The sequence below is a fragment of the Rattus norvegicus genome, chromosome 16, assembly GCF_021556685.1.
Source record: "Rattus norvegicus strain SHRSP/BbbUtx chromosome 16, alternate assembly SHRSP_T2T, whole genome shotgun sequence".
Lineage (NCBI taxonomy): Eukaryota > Metazoa > Chordata > Mammalia > Rodentia > Muridae > Rattus > Rattus norvegicus.
The window spans coordinates 25781057-25804755 of record NC_141549.1 but is presented as its reverse complement, the minus strand read 5'-3'; the positions used below and the strand labels follow the sequence as shown (position 1 = coordinate 25804755).

The 23699-nt window shown below is 41.4% G+C and overlaps 1 long non-coding RNA gene across 2 annotated transcripts in view; it reads right to left on the bottom strand.

Moving 5' to 3' along the window:
- Window positions 1-375: 375 nt before the first annotated feature.
- The window catches only part of LOC148000492 (uncharacterized), an 87812-nt gene continuing 64488 nt past the window's right edge, over window positions 376-23699 (bottom strand). The window contains exons 1-3 of one of the 2 annotated variants that reach the window (XR_015639750.1): window positions 10990-11036; window positions 2168-2319; window positions 379-616 (exon numbers count right to left, since the gene is read on the bottom strand). This is a non-coding gene — a long non-coding RNA (uncharacterized LOC148000492). Of the gene's footprint in view, window positions 617-2167; window positions 2320-10989; window positions 11037-23699 lie in introns of those variants that run through there. The other variant, XR_015639749.1, reaches the window with a different exon arrangement.

Here is a 23699-nt window from a genome sequence, read left to right as displayed (position 1 = left end):
GCTCTCAAAAAATCTACAGTGTTCTCAGCTGCTCATGTGTTTTCCATCCCAAGGTTTTTTTATATATATATATATATATATATATATATATATATATATATATATTTCCTCTCCAAAGCTGCTAGGTCATTAGAAGGGTTATTCCCCTACTGTCCTTTCATTCATTTGCAAGTCAGAGAATCAGCCTACTGGAAGAATAAACCCCCTAATTGGCAATTTAATGCATTGTGATCACACCTGAAATTATATACACACAATCAATAACAACAATAACAACAGCAACAACATCAACAAATGACTCAGCTGGTTGTAGTCTTATATGTATGCTTACTCATAGGCCTATGGGGGGCGAGAGGAGAAGGAGACCAAGCAAGATTCTATTGTCAAGGTCTCATTTATTGGGGTGAACGTTCCAGCTTTTAAGGCTTTCAGGTAGGGGGAGTGTCCTTTGTGAAACACAAAGGATGGAGGGATGAGGATATAGTCAGTGATAGCAGGAGGCAAAGAGGTCAGGCGGTAGACGATGAGGTCATGCGGTGGAGACACCGGGTGTTGACTCAGGAGATAACTGGTATCTGCTCAAGCTGAGGCATCCCTTGAATGTTATCTTCCTGTGCTGTAAATTCATGGGAGAGGCTTTTGTCCAACAATCTCAAGACTTCATGGCAGTCATCTTAGGGGTGAATATCTGTGGCCAAACAGCCCAGAGTCACCTAGCCACTTTGCGCCATGGAGTCAAAAAGTGGCCAGGCCCAAATCCAATATGGCTCCCTACATTTCCCCCATTTTTCTTTATGAAAGACCATTAGCTGGAAGTAGTGGCCTAAGAGAGATTAGACATGCCTCACAGAGTGCCCAGCTCGGCCATGGCGAGCCACTCTTGCAGTTAGGACTGCACCCCAATGGCTAGGAATGAACTTATGCTGTAACACACCATACTGGGCTATACGTGTGTGTTTATTGGGGGAGAAACTGGGCCGAGGAGCATTTGACCAACCCATACGTTTAAACAGGGTGTAGCCACCTCTGTCTTAGGATCTACCTCTCGAACCCCAGCCTTATCTGTCATAGGATCACCTTGTTGCCCTCAAGGCTCCATGTCTTAGATTGGTCAAGGGTCAGAGGAAGTTGCCCGTCGTTGATGATGGCTACATTGGGTCATCTACTCATTCCTCTTATTTGAGCCCAGGGGCGAAAGAGTAGGGGCCAGATGGCAATAATATAAGAGATTGTGGAAATCGAGCCTCTCCTGATATGTTGTAGGCACCTCATCTTGTTCATTGTCTCTCTGGTTCTCCTCAGCTATTCTGGTCTCCAAGCAATGATAAGGTACTGAATCAGAATTTCTAGGCAAAGCAGAATCTATTTGTGATTTAATAAAGCATATAAGTCGCTGAAAGGCCCAAGGACCAAAGGAAATCTACAAAAGTAGGCCCACAAGGGGTCCCAAAATTGAGGGCAACAGGGTAGAGAGCCATGGGGATGTAGAAAACCAGTTTTTGTAGCAAGACTCTTGTTGCTCTCTCTCTCTCCTTCGTTTTTCTAGGCTAACTCTCACCTTTTTTAGACTGTCTTCTACAAGTCCAGTCTTATCTACATAAGCACAGCATTCCTATTTTAAGGCTGCACAAAGTCCTCCTTGTTGTAGGAAGATTAAGTCTAGGCCTCTTCTATTTTGTAAGACTACTTCAGACAACGAGGCAACTGAATCTTTTAAGTTAGCTAATCCATCTCTTAATTCAGCAATATCCTTATCTATGGCTTCACTAAGCTGGTTATAGTATTGATGGGAGGTAACTAGGGAAGTGATGCCAGTGCCTGCACCCGCAGCCCCTAGTCCTAGGAGAACCGCGAGAGTGATGGCAGTTACTGGTTCTCTTTTTACTTTGTGGGGAAAGCCCTTTTCCTAGGATTTAAGAAAAGTCTCTGGCTCATGTATGCTGATTCTGGGGAGTAATTGTACTCATACACAATAATCGTGCTGCTGCAGGAACTCAGATATTATTACATAGGTAGTCAGCCCTGATGAACATGCCAGAGAAGTATGGTTTGGGGCGAGCAGGTACTCATGATGTTTATTAACAACCAAGGTATGGTTGTATATTTCTAACAGCTGGTGAGGATGGAGCATATGTTCTCCCAAAATATAACTTTCCACCCCAGATACCTCGGTGAGGGTAAATCCTAAAAAGTCTCCATCTTCTTTCAAGGGCACAGGAATGACTCCACGGTCCCGAACCAGGAGAGCTGAATCTTCATGCTCCCAGGATCAGCATGTCTCACCAGACACGCAGGCAGCTGGCACACTTCTGTAGCATCCTGTAGAAAAAAACACAAAGATTCCCTCTTCCACATAAAAATACCTGGACATGTTCATGCCAATATGTGGATCTTTCTATTTCACCTAGGCAGAAGTATGCCTAGTTGTAGGGTGCCATAAACTCAGAGTGTTCCTTGGCATCCAAATTTATAATTAATATAAAAGGAGTATTTTTAAATAATTGCATAGCATACAGGGATATAATTCCCCCTGTTTATTTATTAAGACATTGTTAATATATTATTTATTAAGACAAGTCCTCTAGGATTAAATTGAGGACACTGAGCACTTGTATTTATAAATAGACTTGTATATCAAATTACTGTCTCTAGCATTATTGTTTTGGATAATACAGAATAATATTTTTTGAATAATTGTTCCTATGTAAGGCCTATAATCTGCCTGGTATCATTGTCCTCCCTTGTTAAGGAGTCTAGGCAATCCAGTTTGAGTTCTTAAATGTTCTTGAGTAGTGTAACAGCTATTCCCCAAATGTTAAAGCTCATTTTGAGAGCAAAGGTTTGTAGTAAAAATTTCCAGATACACTGAAAGATTTAAAGTTTTAACTTCTTACATTGAAGAAGTGATGAAATTACATAATAAGGGTATTAGCCATTTTTTTAAATTATAAATAAGTTTGAGTTAGTCAATGTAACACTGGCAATCCTAAATCACAATCCTTAAGTTCTCCTTGTAACACCAGAGCACAACCACAACTTTGGAAGTCATCTAAGTTCTGAGTAAGACTAGGAAGCTTCCCTTGGGGCAGTAGAATTAGCATCAAAATACAGGTAACTTCAGGGCAAACCACAACTTTGGAAAGCAAAACTCAACCTCCAACAAACGATCTAGTCTCCAAGACACAGAGTCTATCCTTCATGCTACAAAGTTTGACTGCCAATTCCTACATATGAACGCACGATGGTGTGGTCTCCAATACCTCAACAAAGAGACATTGCCCTAAATTCTTTTAGAAGCCTGGTTTCTAGGATAAGAGTTCCATAAAAATATTATCTCAATTTAGACCTGTTTCCCTAGGTTGGCTCATGCCACATGTTGTCTAGAATAACTGTATCCAAATTACCAGTTTTATGTCAACTTTCTGTTACCAACGTTATAATTTTATAACCATCTCCAATAACCTAAAAGTCAATAATCTATGACCAAGGCATGTAGAGCATATTTATACATTTAAAACCAGTCAGAAACAAGATTGAAGTGGCTACACATGTCTTTAATATTTAGACCAAGCACCATTTTTACTTTTCTAGCTGTGATTTTAAGAGAAGCACCTTGTCACCTGCTAAGTCTAATAATAAGTCAGGGATTTTTCTAAGAGAAACAGCCATCAGCTCCCATACCATAGAAGCTGAGGGGCTGTTGGCGCCTTTAAGATCAGCTCCTGTAGACGCTCTGCCCCCAGGCAGCTTCTCCAGCTGACCTAGGCTCCTAGCTACAGGTACAGGGCTCCAAAGGCCCATTGAAACTGTTTTTTATTCATTTGTTCCCTTTTTTTGAAACGAGTTAAAACCAAATCAAGGTGTGAATGACTGGCAGATAAAGTTTTTACCATTTTTTCTTTTGAACATGAAACATAAAACATTTAAACAACAAGAAACAAAAACCACAGACATAAACTGACAGACATGGACAGCTTGGTGCACCAGACAATAGACATAGAGGGGAAAAACTAGATGGTGTCCCACCGAAGGGACTCAGATATCCTACCTATGGAACCCAGAACCAGAAAGAAGCATTTCTCCAATAGGAGCCAGCAGAGAGGCAGGACATCTCCTGCCTTTCTTCTGTTACTAGGAGAGCTCTGTAAGTTTTTCTCTTTCTCCAAAGCATCCATGGAGAGTCTGGGAGGACTCTTTTTCCCAAACCCATTCTCTCTCATGTCTAGGGTGTAAACTATCTCTAATCAGGTCCAAAGACTAAAACATAACTCTAAAAGAACGCATACATAAAAACAATTTACCATTACCTTGTCCCTTTTTTATTACAAGTTTTACTCAAGCTAGTCCAAATCATCGAGGCCTTTTCTAGCCCATCTTACCCCAATACATCCCTGTTTCTGCGCTGGCTTCCTCACCTTGAAACTCTTCTTATGCTGACTTGGCCTGAGCTGTGCTGTTGCCCACGCACAGCCTGCAGCTTGCTTGTTAGCAGGCCTGCACACTTGTCACCCTCAGCCACACACTGTTTAAAATTAACCAGGGACATTTTTCATCAATAAAACAAAAGAATTTAGGACAGACCGGATAAACAGTTCTCTGCACCCAAATCCCGTGGGAGGGAGAGCTAAACCTTCAGAGAGGCAGACACGCCTGGGAAATCAGAAGAGACTGCACTCTGCACACATCTCTGACGCCAGAGGAAAACACCAAAGGCCATCTGGAGCCCTGGTGCACTGAGGCTCCCGGAAACGGCGGCGCAGATCTTCCTGGTTGCTGCCACCGCGGAGAGCTCGTAGGCAGCACCCCACGAGCAAACTTGAGCCTCGGGACCACAGGTAAGACCAACTTTTCTGCTGCAAGTGACCTGCCTGGTGAACTCCAGACACAGGCCCACAGGAACAGTTGAAGGCCTGTAGATAGGAAAAACTACACGCCTGAAAGCAGAACACTCTGTCCCCATAACTGGCTGAAAGAAAACAGGAAAACAGGTCTACAGCACTCCTGACACACAGGCTTATAGGACAGTCCAGCCACTGTCAGAAATAGCAGAACAAAGTAACACTAGAGATAATCTGATGGCGAGAGGCAAGCGCAGGAACCCAAGCAACAGAAACCAAGACTACATGGCATCATCGGAGCCCAATTCTCCCACCAAAATAAACATGGAATATCCAAACACACCAGAAAAGCAAGATCTAGTTTCAAAATCATATTTGATCAGGATGCTGGAGGACTTCAAGAAAGACGTGAAGAACTCCCTTAGAGAACAAGTAGAAGCCTACAGACAGGAATCGCAAAAATCCCTGAAAGAATTCCAGGAAATCATAAATAAACAAGTAGAAGCCCATAGAGAGGAGTCACAAAAATCCCTGAAAGAAATCTAGGAAATCATAAATAAACAAGTAGAAGCCCATAGAGAGGAGTCACAAAAATCCCTGAAAGAATTCCAGGAAAACACAAACAGTTGAAGGAATTAAAAATGGAAATAGAAGCAATCAAGAAAGAACACATGGAAACAACCCTGGATATAGAAAACCAAAAGAAGAGACAAGGAGCTGTAGATACGAGCTTCACCAACAGAATACAAGAGATGGAAGAGAGAATCTCAGGAGCAGATGATTCCATAGAAATCATTGACTCAACTGTCAAAGATAATGTAAAGTGGAAAAAGCTACTGGTCACAAAACATATAGGAAATCCAGGACTCAATGAGAAGATCACACCTAAGGATAATAGGTGTAGCAGAGAGTGAAGACTGCCAGCTCAAAGGACCAGTAAATATCTTCAACAAAATCATAGACAAAAACTTCCCTAACCTAAAGAAAGCGATACCTATAGGCACACAAGAAGCCTACAGAACTCCAAATAGATTGGACCAGAAACGAAACACCTCCCGTCACATAATAGTCAAAACACCAAATGCACAAAATAAAGAAAGAATATTAAAAGCAGTAAGGGAAAAAGGTCAAGTAACATATAAAGGCAGACCTATCAGAATTACACCAGACTTTCCGCCAGAAACTATGAAAGCCAGAAGATCCTGGACAGATGTCATACAGACCCTAAGAGAACACAAATGCCAGCTCAGGTTACTGTATCCTGCAAAACTCTCAATTAACATAGATGGAGACACCAAGATAATCCATGACAAAACCAAATTTACACAATATCTTTCTACAAATCCAGCACTACAAAGGATAATAAATGGTAAAGCCCAATATAAGGAGTCAAGCTATACCCTAGAAGAAGCAAGAAACTAATTGTCTTGGCAACAAAACAAAGAGAAGAAAAGCACACAAACATAACCTCACATCCAAATATGAATATAACAGGAAGCAATAATCACTATTCCTTAATATCTGTCAACATCAATGGCCTCAACTCCCCAATAAAAAGACATAGATTAATAAACTGGATATGCAATGAGGACCCTGCATTCTGCTGCCTACAGGAAACACACCTCAGAGACAAAGACAGACACTACCTCAGAATGAAAGGCTGGAAAACAAATTTCTAAGCAAATAGTCAGAAGAAGCAAGCTGGAGTAGCCATTCTAATATCAAATAAAATCAATTTTCAACTAAAATTTATCAAAAAAGATAAGGAAGGACACTTCATATTCATCAAAGGAAAAATCCACCAAGATGAACTCTCAATCCTAAATATCTATGCCCCAAATACCAGGGCACCTACATACGTAAAAGAAACATTACTAAAGCTCAAAACACACATTGCACCTCACACAATAATAGTAGGACACCCCACTGTCATCAATGGACAGATCATGGAAACAGAAATTAAACAGAGACGTAGAAAGACTAAGAGAAGTCATGAGTCAAATGGACTTAACAGATATTTATAGAACATTCTAACCTAAAGCAAAAGGATATACCTTCTTCTCAGCTCCTCATGGTACTTTCTCCAAAATTGACCATACAATTGGTCAAAAAACGGGACTCAATAGGTACAGAAAGATAGAAATAATCCCATGCGTGCTATCGGACCACCATGGCCTAACACTGGTCTTCAATAACAATAAGGGAAGAATGCCCACATATACGTGGAAATTGAACAATGCTCTACTCAATGATAACCTGGTAAAGGAAGAAATAAAGAAAGAAATTAAAGACTTCTGAGAATTTACTGAAAATGAAGGTACAACATACCCAAACTTATGGGACACAATGAAAGCTGTGCTAAGAGGAAAACTCATAACGCTGAGTGCCTGCAGAAAGAAACAGGAAAGAGCATATGTCAGCAGCTTGACAGCACACCTAAAAGGTCTAGAACAAAAAGAAGCAAACACACCCAGGAGGAGTAGAAGCCAGGAAATAATCAAACTGAGAGCTGAAATCAACCAGGTAGAAACAAAAAGGACCATAGAAAGAATCAACAGAACCAGAAGTTGGTTCTTTCAGAAAACCAACAAGATAGATAAACCCTTAGCCAGACTAATGAGAGGACACAGAGAGTGTATCCAAATTAACAAAATCAGAAATGAAAAGGGAGACATAACTACAGATTCAGAGGAAATTCAAAAAATCATCAGATCTTACTAAAAAAGCCTATGTTCAACGAAACTTGAAAATCTGCAGGAAATGGACAATTTCCTAGACATATACCAGGTACCAAAGTTAAATCAGGAACAGATAAAGCAGTTAAACAACCCCATAACTCCTAAGAAACTAGAAGCAGTCATTAAAGGTCTCCCAACGAAAAAGAGACCAGGTCCAGATGGGTTTAGTCCAGAATTCTATCAGACCTTCATAGAAGACCTCGTACCAATATTATCCAAACTATTCCACAAAATTGAAACAGATGGAGCACTACCAAATTCCTTCTTTGAAGCCACAATTACTCTTACACCTAAACCACACAAAGACCCAACAAATAAAGAGAACTTCAGACCAATTTCCCTTATGAATATAGACACAAAAATACTCAATAAAATTCTGGCAAACGGAAACCAAGAGCACATCAAAACAATAATCCACCATGATCAAGTAGACTTCATCCCAGGCATGCAGGGATGGTTTAATATACGGAAAACCATCAATGTGATCCATTATATAAACAAACTGAAAGAACAAAACAACATGATCATTTCATTAGATGCTGAGAAAGCATTTGACAAAATTCAACACCCCTTCAGGATAAAAGTCTGGGAAAGAATAGGAATTCAAGGCCTATACCTAAAAATAGTAAAAGCCATATACAGCAAACCAGTTGTTAACATTAAATTAAATGGAGAGAAATTTAAAGCAATCCCACTAAAATCAGGGACTAGACAAGGCTGCCACTCTCTCCCTACTTATTCAATATAGTTCTTGAAGTTCTAGCCAGAGCAATCAGACAACAAAAGGAGGTCAAGTGGATACAGAGGGGAAAAGAAGAAGTCAAAATATCACTATTTGCAGATGATATGATAGTATATTTAAGTGATCCCAAAATTCCACCAGAGAACTACTAAAGCTGATAAACAACTTCAGCAATGTGGCTGGGTATAAAATTAACTCAAATAAATCAGTAGCCTTCCTCTACACAAAAGAGAAACAAGACGAGAAAGAAATTAGGGAAATGACACCCTTCATAATAGACCCAAATAATATAAAGTACCTCGGTGTGACTTTAACCAAGCAAGGAAAAGATTTGTACAATAAGAACTTCAAGACTCTGAAGAAAGAAATTGAAGAAGACCTCAGAAGATGGAAAGATCTCCCATGCTCATGGATTGGCAGGATTAATATAGTGAAAATGGCCATTTTACCAAAAGCGGTCTACAGATTCAATGCAATCCCCATCAAAATACCAATCCAATTCTTCAAAGAGTTAGACAGAACAATTTACAAATTCATCTGGAATAACAAAAAACCCAGGATAGCTAAAACTATCCTCAACAATAAAAGGACATCAGGGGGAATCACTATCCCTGAACTCAAGCAGTATTACAGAGCAATAGTGATAAAAACTGCATGGTATTGGTACAGAGACAGACAGATAGACCAATGGAACAGAATTGAAGACCCAGAAATGAACCCACACACCTATGGGCACTTGATTTTTGACAAAGGAACCAAAACCATCCAATGGCAAAAAGATAGCAATTTAAGCAAATGGTGGTGGTTCAACTGGAGGTCAACATGTAGGAGAATACAGATCGATCCATGCTTATCACCATGTACAGAGTTTAAGTCCAAGTGGATCAAGGACCTCCACATCAAACCAGACACACTCAAACTAATAGAAGAAAAACTAGGGAAGCATCTGGAACACATGGGCACTGGAAAAAAATTCCTGAACAAAACACCAATGGCTTATGCTCTAAGATCAAGAATGGACAAATGGGATCTCATAAAACTGCAAAGCTTCTGTAAGGCAAAGGACACTGTGGTTAGGGCAAAATGGCAACCAAGAGATTGGGAAAAGATCTTTACCAATCCTACAACAGATAGAGGCCTTATATCCAAAATAGACAAAGAACTCAAGAAGGTAGACCGCAGGGAGACAAATAACCCTATTAAAAATGGGGTTCAGAGCTAAACAAAGAATTCACAGCTGAGGAATGCCGAATGGCTGAGAAACAACTAAAGAAATGTTCAACATCTTTAGTCATAAGGGAAATGCAAATCAAAACAACCCTGAGATTTCACCTCACACTAGTCAGAATGGCTAATATCAAAAACTCAGGTGACAGGAAATGCTGGCGAGGATGTGGAGGGGGAACACTCCTCCATTGTTGGTGGGATTGCAGACTGGTACAACCATTCTGGAAATCAGTTTGGAGGTTCCTAAGAAAATTGGACATTGAACTGCCTGAGGATCCAGCTATACCTCTCTTGGGCATATACACACAAGATGCCCCAATATATAAAAAAGACATGTGCTCCACTATGTTCATCGTAGCCTTATGTATAATAGCCAGAAGCTGGAAAGAACCCAGATGCCCTTCAACAGAGGAATGGATACAGAAAATATTGTACATCTACACAATGGAATATTACTCACCTATCAAAAACAATGACTTTATGAAATTCGTAGGCAAATGGATGGAATTGGAAAATATCATCCTGAGTGAGGTAACACAATCACAGAAAAACACACATGGCATGCACTCATTGATAAGTGGCTATTAGACCAAATGCTTGAATTACCCTAGATGCCTAGAACAAATGAAACTCAAGACAGATGATCAAAATGTGAATGCTTCACTCCTTCTTTAAAAGGGGAACAAGAATGTCCTTGGCAGGGAATAGAGAGGCAAAGTTTAAAACAGAGGCAAAAGGAACACCCATTCAGAGCCAGCCCCACATGTGGCCCACACATATACAGCCATCTAGTTAGACAAGATGGATGAAGTAAAGAAGTGCAGGCCGACAGGAGTCAGATGTAGATCTCTCGTGAGAGACACAGCCAGAATACAGCAAACACAGAGGCGCATGCCAGCAGCAAACCACTGAATTGAGAATAGGACCCCCGTTGAAGGAATCAGAAAAAGAACTGGAAGAGCTTGAAGGGGCTCGAGACCCCATATGTACAACAATGCCAAGCAACCAGAGCTTCCAGGGACTAAGCCACTACCTAAAGACTATACATGGACTGACCCTGGACTCTGACCTCATAGGTAGCAATAAATATCCTAGTAAGAGCACGAGTGGAAGGGGAAGCCTTAGGTCCTGCTAAGACTGAACCCCCAGTGAACTATATTGTTGGCGGGAGGGCGACAAGGGGAGGAGAATGGGGAGGGGATTGCCCATAAAGAAGGGGAGTGGGAGGGGGATGTTTGCCCGGAAACCGGGAAAGGGAATAACACTGGAAATGTATACAAGAAATACTCAAGTTAATTAAAAAAAAAAGAACTTGATTAAATCCTTTTTCTTCACTCTTAATCCTCTCTCCCTGAGTGAGTGCTTGATCTCTCCTATGAAACAAGCCTCCTTAGACAGTACCTTCCCCACGGCGATGGGACGACACTTATTCGACCGGTCTTACCTCCCTCTCTTCACATAAATTCTTCTTGTCACACAATCCTCAACACACTAAATGCAAAGAACAGAGAAAGAATATTAAAAGCTGCAAGGGAAAAGGGCCACATAACATAAAAAGGCAGACCTGTCAGAATTACACCAGACTTCTCAACAGAGACTATGAAAGCCTGAAGAGCCTGGTCAGAGGTCATGCAGACTCTAAGAGAACACAAATGCCAGCCCAGGCTACTGTACCCAGCAAAACTCTTAATCAATATAGGTGGAGAAACTAGAATATTCCAGGAGAAAACTAAATTCAAACAGTATCTATCTACTAATCCAGGACAACAGAGAATCCTGTAAGGAAAAGTTTAATATAAGGAAGATACCTATAACAAAGAAAAGACAACATATTAAACATCTCACAGCAAAGCCTAAAGGAGAAAACCCCAAACACATAAAAAATACTTACAATAGCAAATATAACAGGAACCAACAGTCATCTGGTTTTAATGTCTCTCAATATTAATGAACTCAACTCACCTATAAAACGACATAAGCTGTGTGATGGGCTACACAAACAATATCAAGCATTTTGCTGCATATAAGAAGCACACCTCATTAACGTAGACAGACACTATTTCAGAATAAAAGGATGGCAACAGTTCTACCGAGGGAATGGGCTCAAAAAACAACCTGGAGTTGCCATCCTAAAATACAATAAAATAGACTTTCAACTGAAAGTTATAAGTATGATGAACAAAGACACTCATATTTCATTAAAGGGAAAATCCCCCAAGAGAAAATTAAGAATTCTGAATATCTATGACCTGAATGCAAGGGCATTCCCATTAAAAATAAAAACCTTACTCAGGATGATATTTTCCAGTTCCATCCATTTGCCTATGATTTTCATAAAGTTATTGTTTTTTTCCCACTGTTCAATTTTGATTTTTACTTTTTATCTTTACTAACTTGAGTATTTCTTATTTACATTTTGATTGTTATTCCCTTTCCGGTTTCTGGACCCATAACCTGTCCCCCCTCCTCTTCTATATGGGAGTTCCCCTCCCCATCCTCCCCCCTTTACTACCCTCCCCCCAAGAATCACGTTCACTGGGGGTTCAGTCTTGACAGGACCAAGGGAGTCCCCTTCCACTGGTGATCTAACTAGGATATTCATTGCTACCTATGAGGTTGGAGCCCAGGGTCAGTCAATGTATAGTCTTTGGGTAGTTGCTTACTCCCTGGAAGCTCTGATTGGTTGGCATTATTGCTCATATGGGGTCTCGAGCCCCTTCAAGCTCTTCCAGTCCTTTCTCTGATTCCTTCAATGGAGGTCCTGTTCTCAGTTCAGTGGTTTGCTGCTGGCATTCGCCTATGTATTTGCTGTATTCTGGCTGTGTCTCTCAGGAAAGATCTACATCCTGTTCCTGTCAGCCTGCACTTCTTTCCTTCATCCATCTTATCTAAATGGTTGGCTGTATGTGTATGGGCCACATGTGGGGCAGGCTCTGAATGGGTGTTCCTTCTGCCTCTGTTTTAAACTTTGCCTCCCTATTCCCTGCCAAGGGTATTCTTGTTCCCCTTTTAAAGAAGGAGTGAAGCATTCGCATTTTGGTCACCCCTCTTGAGTTTCATGTGTTCTGTGCATCTAGGGCAATTCAAACATTAGGGCTAATAGCCAATTTTCAATGAGTGCATACCATGTGTGTTTTTCTGTGATTGGGTTACCTCACTCAGGATGATATTTTCCAATTCCATCCATTTGCCTACGAATTTCATAAAGTCATTGTTTTTGATAGCTGAGTAATATTCCATTGTGTAGATGTACCACATTTTCTGTATCCATTCCTCTGTTGAAGGGCATCTGGGTTCTTTCCAGTTTCTGGCTATTATATATAAGGCTGCTATGAACATAGTGCAGCATGTGTCATTGTTATATGTGGGAGCATCTTTTGGGTATATGCCTAAGAAGGGTATAGTTGGGGGAGGGTTGGGAGGGGAACATCCATATAGAATGGGAAGGGGAGGGGTTATGGTGATGTTGGCATGGAAACCGGGAAAGGGAATAACATTCCAAATATAAATAAAAAAATACCCATTTTAATAAAGATGAAAACAAACAAACAAACAAACAAACAAAACCATGTATTCTGTTTTCCACATTGTCTTTACTATGTTGAACTACTAAGAAAATGTAAAACACTCATAGCAGTTTCAAATAAATGTTAACCTGCTGGGTTTACAAAAACAAAACAAAACAAAACAAAACAAAACAAAAAACAAACCTTTAGTAAAGCTCAAAAGACACATTGAAACCCACACAATAATCGTGGTAGACTTCAACACCCCTGTCTCATCAATGGAGAGGTCTTTGGTAGAGAAACTAAGCAGAGACACAGTGAAACTAATAGAGGTTATGAACCAAAAGTATTTAACAGATATATCCAGAACATTTCACCCTAAAGAAAGAATACACCTTCTTTTCAGTACCTCATGGTATCTTCTCCAAAATGGAACATATAATTGGATACAAAACTGTTCTTAACCAATACAAGAAGATTGAAATAATCCCATGCACCCTTTCAGGCCACAATAGCCTGAGGCTGGTCTTTAATAAGAGCAAAGGCAAGAGAAAACCCACATACATGTGGAAACTGAACAACTCTCTACTTAATGATCATTTGGTCTGGGATGAAAAAACCACCACTTTCTGGAATTTAATGAAAATATGAACACATCATACCCAAACCTATGGCACACAATGAAAGCAGTGCTAAAAGGAAAATTTGTACCACCTCGAATGGCTGAGAAACACCTAAATAATGTTCAAATTCATTATTGATCAGAGAAATGCAAATCAAAGTGACCCTGAGATTCCACCTTACACCACTCAGCATATCTAAGATCTAAACCTCAATTAACAACAGATGTTTGTGAGGATGTGGTGAAAGAGGAACTCTCCTCCATTCCTGGTGGGATTGCACACTGGTACAACCACTCTGGAAATCAATTTGGAGGTTGCTCAGTAAATTGGAAATAGACATACCTAAAGATGCAGAAATACTACTCTTGGGAATATACCCAAGATTCTCCAGCCTGCCACAGGGACACATATTCCACTATGTGCATAATTGCTTCACTTGTGATGGCTGAAACCTGGAAACAACACAGATGTTCCAAGAGAGAAGAATAGATAAAGAAAATGTGGTTCATTTACACAATGGAATACTAACCAGCTATTAAAAATGAGGACATTCTGCATTTTTCGGGCACGTGGATGGAACTAGAAAATGTCATCCTGAGTGAAGTAACTCAGACCCAAAAGGACATGCACAATATGTCCTCACTAATAAGTGGATATTAGCCAAAATAAAAAAGTACAGAATACCCATAGAGTCCACAGGACTCAAAAAGGTCAACAAACTAAGGGCTCAAGTGAGGAAGCCTCAGTTCCACTTGGGAGGGAACAGAAAGCAATCACAAGGGGGAGGGAGGGAGGTACTGGGAGGGAATGAGGTTGGGAGGGTCATGATCTGGTATCATGATCTGAAGCCCTGAGGTACAGCAGAAAACATTGAAACAGATGAACTTGGGAGGACAGAGGTTGAGAAGACCCTCTAGAATATACCAGAGACCTGGGAAGTGAACGACTCTCTGGTCTCAAATGGGGTACCCTAGATGAAAGGCCCTACTGTGAAAAGACTGAACTTTTTGAGTCCACCTGTCTTTTCCCCAGGAAGACAGGGAATCAAGTGAGGGATGGAGTAGCTATCCCACAGCCAAAGCTCTGACCCATATTTCTTCCTGTCTGAAGGAAATGCAGGAATGGAAATGGAGAGGAGCTGAGGAAAAGGAGGTCAAGCAAAAGGCCCAAAGTGAGATCCAGCTCAAGGGGAGGCACCAAGACCTGAAACCATTACTGAAGCTATGGAGCTTTCACAAAAAGGGATGTATCATGGTTGCTCCTCAAAAGACCCAACAAGCAGCTGAAAGAGTCAGATGCAGTTATGTGCACCCAACCAGTGAACAGAAGCTGCTGACTCCTCTGGTTGAATTGGAGAAAAGCTGGAGGAAGCGAAGGAGGTGGGTAACCCTGGAGGAGGACCAGCAGTCTCAATTACCTAGCCCCCCTGAGATTGCTTAGACACTGGATCACCAACCAGGTAGTATACAGCAGCTGAGATGAGGCCTCCAACACACATACAGCAGAGGACTCCCAGGTCTGTGTTCAGTCAGAGAGGATGCACCTAATCCTCAAAGACTAGAATTCCCAGGAACTTTACGGGTTGGGTGGAGTGCATGGAATGGGAATGTTCTTGTGGAGAAGTTAAGGGAGGGTGATTGCAAGGGGAGGGAGGTATGCAATATGGAACACTGGGAGGTTGAGGACCAAGAGGTGAATAAATATGGAATGATAAAAAATAAATAATTAGTGGGGCTGGGGATTTAGCTCAGTGGTAGAGCGCTTGCCTAGGAAGCGCAAGGCCCTGGGTTCAGTCCCCAGCTCCGAAAAAAAGAACCAAAAAAAAAAATAAATAAATAATTAGTAAAAAAAAATACCTAGGGTACATTCCCAAAAGATAACCTAGTACACAACAGAGACACTTGCTCAACTATGTTCATAGCAGCTTTCTTCATAATAGCCAGATACTGGAGATAACCCAGATGCTCCTCAAACAAACAATAGATAAAGAAAATGCGTTATATCTACACAGTAGAATACTATTCAGGTATGAAAAACTAATGGATGGAAATTGATGTCATCCTCAATTAGGTAACCACACCTAAAAAGACATGCAGTGTATGTACTTATTTATAAGTGGATATTAGCAATAAAATACAAAACACTCTCAGTGCATTCTATAGACCCAGAGATGCTACACAACAAGGAAGGCTCAAGAGAGAATGCATGCTTTTCACAAGGAGGGGGAGTAAAAGAGTAATAGGAGAAAGATGGAGGGAGGGCACTGTGTAAGAGAAGTATAGAAAAAGGAATGGGGAAGGGATTCAGTATCACATATGAGGTGAAACATAAAACAGGGTCACAGAGCCCAGAGATTAAATGGAAATCTACAGCAGACATGGTGTGTTTGTGTGTGTATCTGTTTATATGTCTCTGTGTGTATGCTTGTGTGTATCTGTTTGTATGTCTCTGTGTGTGCGCCTGTGTGTGTGCGTGTGTGTGTGCCTGTGTGTGTGTGTGTCTCTGTGTATGTGTGTGTTTGCTGAATGAGGTCCTCCTGAGGATGTATCAGACACCTGGGGTGGAAAAGTTCTCAGGACAAACAGTGGTGACATTACCTGATACTCATAGCAGTGGGGATATGGAAGATGAAGAAGCTGCCTTCTATAGTCAGGTAGAAACTCCAGTAGAAGAATAAGGACACCAACACACAAGAGGACACAAATTTGTGACCCCAAATTTATCCTTCCTGCAAGAAAGGCAGGGACAAGATGGAACAGAGACTGAGAGAATGGGCATCCAACAAGATGCCCAACTTTAGACCCATCTCACAGGCAAGTACAAGTCTCTGACACCATTAACGATAATTCGTTATGCTTGGAGACAGGAGAATAGCTTAACTTTCCTCTGATAGGTTCCACCAAGCACTGACTGAAGCAGATTTAGAAACCTACAGCCAAATATTGTGTTCAGAGGCTCTTATGGGACACTTGGCAGAATGACTGAGGGCCAGAAGAGGATAGCAACTACACAGGAATACCAGGAATCAAGTAAACTGAACCTCTCAGAGACTGAACTACCTACCTAAGATCATACATGAAGTAGTCCTAGGCCCCCACACATATGCTGCAGATATGTAGCTCAGTCTTCATTATGGGCCCCAAACATGGAGTGGGAGCTGTTTTTAAAGCTGTTGCCTATCTGTGGAATCAGCAGCCCTTTTCTAGACTCAGTAGGCAAATAGCAGGCTATCTTGTGGAGCAAGAGGGATAGAAAAATCAATCTTTAATATCAATAATAATAATAGGCCAATCGGCAGGGATGCTGGAGAGTAATGGCAAACCTCTCTGTATGGGACCCATTGTTTGCATCTGAGAATTGATAGCTCTTAAATCCTGCAATAATCGCCATTTTCCTGACTTTTTCTTAATAACAAATATGGGTGTATTCCAAGGTGATCTGGATGGTTTAATATGTCCTAATTGCAATTGTTCAAATACTAATTCGGCAGCAGCAATTAATTTTTCAGAGGATAGAGGCCATTGAGGAACACATACAGGCTCCTCTGTTTTCCAAGTAATGGGTATTCCTCCCTCAATGGCCCCTAGGAAAAACCCAGACCCGTCCTGTTTTGTTTTTGTTTTGACAGTACTGGGTCAACTCGTCCTTGTAATTTTTTCCCAGACCTTTTCTAGGCATGTAGCCCATTTTCGCCATTATATCCTTAACTTGCAGGGAGTAAGCATTAGTCAGTCTCATGTCTAGACTTATCAAAACATCTCTGCCCCACAGTGTCACGGGAATGTCTATAACACAGGGAGTAATCTTTCCTGATCTCCCTTCTGTATCCTCCCATGTCAATTCTTTGGAGCTTATAAAAGGAGCCATTTCATACCCTAGACCACGTAGGGCCTGAGATGATGTTTGCATAGGCCACCTAGGTGGCCAGTCATGAGCAGAGATAATACTATGATCTGCTCCAGTGTCCAACAGGCCAAGGAATGATTGTCTCTCTACAGTCAATGTTAACATTGGATGATCACCCAGTTCCAATGAGATAAAGGCAAATCGGGAGCCTGTAGATCCTAAGCCCCTGTCCCCTCTGATTCTATTTTCAGCAGGAAAGCACTTATGCAAGCTAGGCGGAAGCAGCATTTGAGCGATTCTGTCTCCAGGGGAAATTGCAGTAATTCCCTAGGGGGAGGCTACCAGGACTTTTACTGTGCCTAAATAATCAGGGTCAATTACTCCGGGCACAATCTGTAAACCCTTCAGGGCAGAGGAGGAGCATCCCAACAATAGCCCAACTGTATCTTTAGGGAGGGGTCCTCTAAAATCTGTGTCTACAGGCTGCACTCCCATTTGGGGGGTTAGTACGAGTCTGGTGGTGGAGTGAAGGTCCAGTCCTGTGGAGCCTTTAGTGGCTCTCCTCGGTCCTTTGGGTGGCGAAGGAAAGGCCAAGGCCTCTGATTGTCCTGTCCCTGTCTGTCGCCCTGCAGTGCCCCATATATTTGAGGGCCCTGGGGACGTGGGCCCCGTTGTCTGTTTTTTGGCCGTGCACCACCACATCCTGTCGCTAGGGGTCGGCCATCCAAGTCCTTCACAGATCTACACTCATTTGCTCAATGACTTCCCTTCTTACACTGTGGACATAGTCCAGGCTGCTTAGGTCTATCACTAATTCTCCCCTTATTCCTTTCAGGACACTGTCTTCGATAATGCCCTTTATGGCCACATTTGAAACAGGTATCCGTGGTGGCAGTTTTTCCTAACTGTATCACAGCTGCCGCTAGGCCAGCATTAGTCAATGGTCCTCCCAGTTCCCTGCAGACTTTCATCCAAATTTCTAAACCTTTGTGTTAGTATGGGTTTATAGCAGTCCTACATTCTTTTGTACATTGCTCATACACTAGCTGCTTAATGAGAGGCATGGCTGTATCAGGGTCTCCGAAGATCTTGGTAGCAGCCTCTACCATGCAGGCTACAAAGTCTGAAAACAGCTCTGTGGGTCCTTGCAGAACCTTGGTAAGGTTCCCGAAGACTGCACCCCTATTAGGCAGTGCTTTCCATGCCTTGATGGCTATTTCATTAATTTGACTATATACTTGTTCTGGATAACCAGTCTGGTGCAGAGTGAATCTCCCTAGACCCAATAGCAATGTCAGCATCCCAATGTCTCTGAGGGTCTACTCCTGAGGCTAGATTAATGGTGGCCTGAGTATTAGCATATTCAAAAAGATAAGATTTCCAATCTAAGTATTGACCTGAGGAGAGGCAGGCTTTAGCCAGACTCCCCCAATCCCAAGAGGTGAGGCAATACCTAGCAATAGCCTCAACTTGAGCCACAACAAAAGCTGCACTCACCCCATAGGTTCTGACCGATTCTGCCAATTTCTTTATAGTCTTAAAGTCAACACGTTCATGATATCAATGCCCATTAGCATCCAGAAACACTGGAAAACTTAATCCCATCTCTTTCCACACCTCTGGGCAAAAGGAAGTAGCTTTTGTAGGCTTCACCATGCTTTTATATTGAGGGTTATACGGAGGTGCTGTTGGTATAACCGCTTTCTTGTCTAATTGTCCGCCTTGTTGCCATGTGGCACTAGCGTGTGGCCAGTCTGGATCATATCTCTCCCTCTCACACTGAGCAGACTCTTCCTCGAGATCAGCCTCATCATCCTCACTAAGCTCTGAATCATCTGACATTTCTAAGGTCAAGGCTTTTAAAGAAGAATATATCTTATTTGTTTCCTGGTTCTGATTATCCTCTTTTTTTTTATCTCTACCTTCTCTCTGTTCCTTTTATCTCCTTTTCTTTTCTTTTTTTCTTTCGAGAACTTTTCTCCCTCCGACATACTTTCTTGTTGCTCTGCAAGGACCCTCTGACCTGTCCTAATGGCTCTAACGGCTTCCTCACGTCGTTTATCCTCTAAGCAGGCACGAACCATTCGCCAAAGAGGTTTTGGTCAGGGCTTAAGCTTGCCCTCTGTGGCTTCTCTATCCCACACAAAGAAAAAAGGAAACAAAAAGAGGTACAAGCCCTATCCACAAAGGATCCATTGGAAACAACATTGCCATAGTTTACAAACCTTTCGGTTTCTATAGCAAGGCTTTCATCTTCTCTGCTTACCTCCAGAGAACCTTATGGTCCCTTATCCGGGAATTTACTGACGTCACCGTCCTGAACTTGAAGAGTTCTGAATCCACGAGATTGTCCTCGGGTCACCGCACAGGCCACCAATTGTCTTGCCTGCCTCGGCCAGCAAGGAAGACGCAACACGGTCGGATTCTTCTCAACAACCTTTATTGCAGGACCACCTCTTTGCTGATACGGGGACCTCGAGCGGCAAAGCACTCGCCTTATATACACAACAGGCTGTGGCTAATTGTCCTTCAGGGATTGGCGGAGAATGAATCACCTCACTAGCATGGTACCGTCCCGGCTAACTGACTCCAGGTGCAAAACCTGCGAATGCGCAGTACCGTTGTTCACCACAGGAGGGCGCCCTACAATCTCTCTTTAACCCTACTCTGAAAAACTACTCATATTACCAAGTCATGTGTTATTAGTTGCCAAAGAGAAAAGACAGTTGAAACCTAACTTTCTTCCTCTCTCTCTCTCTCTCTCTCTCTCTCTCTCTCTCTCTCTCCCTCTCTCTCCCTTTCTTTCTTTCTTTCTTTCTTTCTTTCTTTCTTTCCTTTGTAAAACTTTTATCCTGCTCCCTCAAGAAGTGGCCATTAATGGGGGCTTTATGAACCACTCCAAATACCTGAGATGATGGTGATGCCCCATTCTTTTTTTTTTTTTCAGAGCAGGGGACCAAACCCAGGGCCTTGTGCTTGCTAGGCAAGCGCGCTATCACTGAGCTAAATCCCCAGCCCCATGATGCCCCATTCTTGTGTAGGGTGTTTTCAGGAAAACACCTGTATTGGATTCATGACTGTCATTACTTTGTCACATCCAGAAGACCTAGTTTCACAGCATGTCTCCCCAAATTTTGTTCTTATATCATTTCTGACTCCCTCTTCAACAACAGTACCTGAGCCTTGGAGGATGTTGTGCTGGTTGAATTTAATGAACTTTCCATAAATCTACATATAATCTGGGAAGACTGAATCAGAGTAGAGGTATCTTCTCCATCACATTGTCTTGAAGGAAGTCTGTGGGTCATTTTCTTGTGATTAATGTAGAATGTCCCCTGTAATTGTAGGTGGTGGTCCTAGATGTTGGTACTCCAGGGTGGATGGGCCTCAATTGTATAAGAAAACAGGTTCAGCAAACCATGGGAGCAAGCACTGCCCCCCCCACTTCTCTCTCTCTCTCTCTCTCTCTCTCTCTCTCTGAGTGTGTGTGTGTATGTGCATGTGTGTATGTGTGTGTGTGTGTGTGTGTGTGTGTGTGTGTGTAAGTGATGATGCATATATGTAGAGGTGAGACTGCAATGTCTTAGAGTAGGTTTGATCCTCCTACCAAGATTGAGGGTCATCAGGCTTGGATGGAAAATGATCTTATGTGCTGCATCATCTAAATGGATGCTTTTTTACGAATTTCTTCTCATTAACATTCTTTTCATTCAAAAACATAAGTGTTTTTAATATTTCTGTCCCTTTCTAAATACATCAAACATTAGAAAGTATTAAGGAACACATAAGGCTGTGCATGTACTTTAGAGGTAGTGTGAGTTTGCTTCACACATGGAAGGCAGCTCTCTAACAGTGAAGACAAGCACAATATTTTAAGGCAAGTAAATAATTTTTAGTACAATCAATAATTGTATAAGACACCAGGGCCTGATGTCTTTATTCATTTGTGTCCAGAAGAAGCCAGTGTGTTTTTCCTGCTGTTTGAAATATTTCCAGAAGTTTATGTAAAGGTATAGATGTAGCAATCTTTGTCCAGAATATATGAAGATGTCTAATAACTCAACAGTAAAAGGACAGCGTGGACAATGGATTTCAAGACACTTCTCCAGAGATTTCCAAGTACTTCATTTATATATTCGAAGATGCTCAGCTAGAAGAACATAGCAACCAGAAAAGCAACAGCTTTTGGTCCAGCCCCTGTTCCAGTTGTTCAGTACACACATGAATATCGAGCTGCACATCTGCCACACATGTACTGGGAGGCCTGTCTCCAGCCCCTGTGTGTTCTTTTGCTGATGGTTCAGACACTGAGAGCCCAAAGTGTCAAGTCTAGTTAACTCTGCTGTATGGCCTATGGAGTTTCATTCCCCTTGAGGGCTGCAATCCTTCTTCTGAATCTTGTATATGAGTCCTTAACTTCTACCCACTGTTTAGCTGTGGATATCTGCATCAGTCTGAGTATGCTGTTCAGTGGAGCCTCTCAGAGGACAGCCATGTTAAACACTTGTCTGCAGTTGTTACAATTGTTATAAAATACTCTGTTACAGAGTATTATGAAATGTCAAGGATTGGTGCTTGCCCAGGGATGGGTATCAAGTTTGGCTAGTAATTAACTGGCCACTCCCTCAGTCTCTACTCTGTCATCAATTCCTGATTTTTTTCTATCAGTTTCTTTATATGGCAGATAAATTTGATGAGTGTTTGTAAACTGAACATTGCTGCTTCCCTGGTATAAAGCCTATTTTCCAAGTATTCTATCTAGTTGTTTTGTAGAGAGTTTGGTAGCTCAGTTCATAGAGCAGGGGAGTGCAGTTGAGAAATATATTTTATATGTTTATCATTTATGTAACATATAGTATAATATAACAATATATATTCATATATATTTATATGCTGAGTGTGTAGGTCAGTGGTAGAGCACTTGTGAAGTGTCTAAAAGTGCAAGAGCACATGTGAGACTGTAAAGGAACTGAGAAATAGCAACCTTCTATATTACTGTTTGAAGTATAAATATAAAATGGTTCAGTCTTAAGCACCTGAATGTGCACAGAACTTATAAATGACAAAAGGGAGGAACCCGAAGAAGTACAGTGTGATGAATAGGTAAACAAAGTGTGGCATATCAATACAATGGACTAGTTTCTAGCAATGACAAGACTTATTGATACTAATCCTAATACATTAATAAAAATGACAAACATTAAACTCTGTGAAAGAAGAAATTCTAATGACCAAAAAGGGGTTAATGTTATATTAGATGATTTCATTTCTATTAAATACCTAGAATGAAGTGGTTGGTGGTGACATATGCCTTTAATCGCATCACTCAGGCAGCAGAGGCATGCAGTTCTCCATGAGTTTAAGGCCAGTCTGGTCTACAGAGCTAGATTCAGGACAGCCAATGCTGCTACACACACATACACACACACACACACACACACACACACACACACACACACACACACACACAAGCACGCACACGCACATGCACACACGCACCTTCATTCTGGAAATAACTCACTCACCCTCTCTCTCTCACTCACTCATTCAATCAAATCCAACAAATACCTCAAAAACCAGACACAAAAAAAATCAATCAATCAATAAGACAGTAGCAGCAACAACAAACGCTAGCAGAATGAGAAACCTGAAGTAGAAGTTAGATTGGGTTCCAGCTTGTTTCCTCATTAATCAAAGGGCCCCTCAGAAAACCATTTATATTATGGGCTATTGCAAAGGCACTGGTGCTGTACACAACCTGGTTTTAAGGTTCTATATTTGAAGTTCATACTTCTATCATCAATAGTTGGAAGTGGTACCTAAAACTTTAATAGGGGGTAGGCTGTGGAGGAATAAAGAGTAGCTTGTAATGGCCACAGGTTTTTTGGTGAAAGATAATTTTTTTTTGAAAACCAATAGGGTGATAGGGGCATAATTTTAATAAAATACTAAGAAAGCACTAATAGATTGTATGCTTGTAAGTAATGAACTTAGCACATAAGTTTACTACATACATGTGAACCTATTATTATTGAAACATTATGGTTATTTCCTACGTGTGAATGATTTGCCTATGTATATGTGTGTGCACTGTGTGAATGTCCAGGCCTGTGAAGACATAAGAGGGGTCTAGATCACCTGGAATTAGATTTGAAGATGCTTTTGGGCTTCCATGTAGG